This window comes from Epinephelus moara, chromosome 9 (genome assembly GCF_006386435.1).
Source record: "Epinephelus moara isolate mb chromosome 9, YSFRI_EMoa_1.0, whole genome shotgun sequence".
In the NCBI taxonomy this organism is placed as follows: Eukaryota; Metazoa; Chordata; class Actinopteri; order Perciformes; family Serranidae; genus Epinephelus; species Epinephelus moara.
Genome location: NC_065514.1, coordinates 37,934,390 through 37,937,484, shown reverse-complemented (window position 1 = coordinate 37,937,484; position 3,095 = coordinate 37,934,390). Strand labels below are relative to the sequence as shown.

General features: G+C 38.6%; 1 long non-coding RNA gene across 1 annotated transcript; it reads left to right on the top strand.

Moving 5' to 3' along the window:
- Positions 1-237: 237 nt before the first annotated feature.
- LOC126395346 (uncharacterized) lies at positions 238-1,754 on the top strand. The gene is made up of 5 exons (XR_007570434.1): positions 238-405; positions 845-1,000; positions 1,192-1,396; positions 1,523-1,611; positions 1,697-1,754. It is a non-coding gene; the product is annotated as an uncharacterized LOC126395346 (long non-coding RNA).
- The last annotated feature ends 1,341 nt before the right edge of the window (positions 1,755-3,095 follow it).

Sequence of the window (3,095 nt, the reverse complement as noted above, 5' to 3'; positions counted from 1 at the left end):
GGCTCCCTGTAAAATCCAGAATTGAATTTAAAATTCTACTGTTAACTTATAAAGCTCTAAATGGTCAGGCTCCGTCATATCTTAGAGAGCTCATAGTGCCATATTATCCCACCAGAAGGCTGTGCTCTGAGAATGCAGGGTTATTTGTGGTCCCTAAACTCTCCAAAAATAGATCAGGAACCAGAGCCTTCAGCTATCAGGCTCCTCTCCGAGTAGGGTAAAGCTGCAGTACCAGAGGCTGCAGTTTCAGGACCGGAGGCTGCAGTTTCAGGACCGCAGTTCTAGGACCCTTCAATTTTCGTCACAGCGCCACCCACGGTTAGAAGGAGTAGAGAGGATGAGATGAGATAAAGTGAGTATCTACGGTTAGGAGGAGTAACCTTAGAGAGGACCAGATGACAGAACGTGAGTATAGTTTTAATTGTTTAAGGTTAAAAGTTGGCTACTTTGTCTTTAAATGGATCTGTGAGTTACCATGGGCTGGCTTCATTATGCATTAATCGATAAGTTAACCCTTCGTTAAGTCCGCTGAGTATGACACTTTCACGATAGTTTGCCGCAACGGTGTTAGCTTGTTAGCATGCTGGCTTACACGGATGCTACAACGTTACATGCTAACGTGTGTTTTTGACAACATCACAAGTTGGTTTAATTATATTGGTTTTTGCTGATACGTTTTATTAACTCCATACTGACAGTGTTTTACCAGGATATAGTTTGATTGAGGACATTTTCACAATACTGTAGCGCCCCTCGGTACAGAAGCTACTACAATCTGCTGGTTTGTGAAATAGATGTAAAGGGTTGATTTTGGATTTGACTTACTATGTTATCTCTTTTTTAGGATGCTTATTTCAATACAAAGCGGGCGATCACTGCCAGACATGCTGCAACAAATTTCATTGTCCGTTCTGCAGCTTAACAGTTTATCAACCCACGAAGTTGAGCAAAGTACAGGCTCACCTGGACAGCCACTTCACTCGTGCACTTGGCCATGAAGGTAAGATTACGTCTCTCAGAAAATGCTAATAAAGTTACCATGCGTCTGTCTATGCATTAATATCAGATATGCACAATGTTGACATTCTCCTGACAGATCTGGAGGTCTTGATGGCTGTCTCTGTTGACAGTTGTGCACATATAACTTGTCCTTTTCTACATGTAATAATTTATTTCAATGTTGTTACTAAGACATGGCCAGAGATTTGCCTGCTGGACTAATGAGGCCAGAAGCCTGCTCCAGGGAACTCTCCAGCCAGTATTCAGAGTACCAAAATGGAGAGCCCCAACCGAGGATGTTCCTGCTCACATCCAGGCAGTCAGTGATCGTACACAGAATGAAGAAAAACTTGTGAACTTCATCATACGGTCACAGGGAGCAGCGCAGCATTTGGTGGTACTTTGACAACCATTACATTTTACATGCTAAATAATTGCATTGATTCACCCTCTGCCATTGTTAGGATATTATACATAACATAATTATTTCTGTCCTATATATCTATATATCTATATATATCAGGCACTCATATATAGATTGGCTGTGCTAAAGGGGCTGTCCTCACAGGAGGCTGAGCAGGAATATCTTTCCGGTCCAGTCTATGATCAAAGGTAAGAGTGGATAATTACATTTTCAAATGCAATTTGAAGTAAAATATCAACTTGTCAATCATTGTGTTCTCTGTTACCAATTTAGTGAAGTGGAGGACTTCATACAGAGGCTGGCAAGGAGAAGGAAGATGGAGGGATAGAATTTCCATTAAAAATGGGGGGAAAAAACTTGTCTCTGACTTTTTATTTCTTATTGATTGTTTTTTGTATATTTTTATATATTTATAAATGTTAATATTTTTAATCTGTCCTCACAGTAATCCTTGTGTTTTGTGTTTTTGTAATCTTTGATATCTGGTGAAGAGTCAGTCAACTCAGCTTTATTTATCAATCATACAATAACAGAGGTCTGTTAATCTTTTAGGGCACTATTGATGGAGATCTATATTGTACATGCAATTGTTATTATTTCTGGGTGTACTTAATTATTATTATACCATTATACTATAACCAGTGTTGGGCAAGTTACTAGGTAAGAGTAATTAAATTACTTTTTACTCCTTTTAAAAGTAATCATGTAACTGTTATGTTTACTTAATTTCATGTAATCAGTTACATTACTAGTTGCTCCATTCCCTCAAAAAATAAATAATAATAAACAAGGTCAAGGTCAAGGTCACATTTATTTCTACAGCACATTTAAAAAGACAGAAGTCACCAAAGTGCTTTACAAGAACACTGTGAAAATTACAATACCACATAAATAGAATGATAAATACCAAAATAAGAACAGATACAAAAATACAAAAAAAACAGAAACAAATTTAAAAACAGACAAACAGTTAGAAACAACATCAGTTACACATTTAAAAAAAAAAAAAAAAAAAAAAACCCGAGACAGAGCATACGTATATTGCACAGAGTCAAGTCTGGCTCACAACGGGTTCAAAAGCTCATGAGAAAAGGTGAGTTTTTAATGATGATTTAAATCTTCCAAGGGATTCTGCATGTCTAACATGCAATGGCAAGCTATTCCAGAGCTTGGGAGCAGCCACTGAAAATGCTCGGTCGCCTTTAGTTTTAAGCCTTGATCTGGGCACTTCAAGCAGCAGATCACCTGAAGACCTAAGGGCTCTGACTGGATTGTGAGTTTTTAACAGCTCCGCCAGATACTGAGGGGCCAATCCATGTAAGATTTTAAAAACAAACAACAGAATTTTGAAATGTATTCTAAAATGAACAGGAAGCCAGTGTAAGGACATCAGAACAGGTGTAATATGGTCCCGCTTCTTGGTGCCAGTCAGGAGGCGAGCTGCTGCATTTTGGACTAGCTGCAGGCGACGAAGGGAGCACTGATCTAAACCAACATAAAGAGAATTACAGTAATCAAGTCTTGATGATATGAAGGCATGAATGACCCTCTCCAAATCCTTGGAAGACAAATAGGGCTTAACTTTAGCTAGCAATCGAAGCTGATGAAAAGAACCTTTCACAACCGTGCCAATTTGTCTTTTAAGATTTAGATCAGTGTCCAGAGTCACACC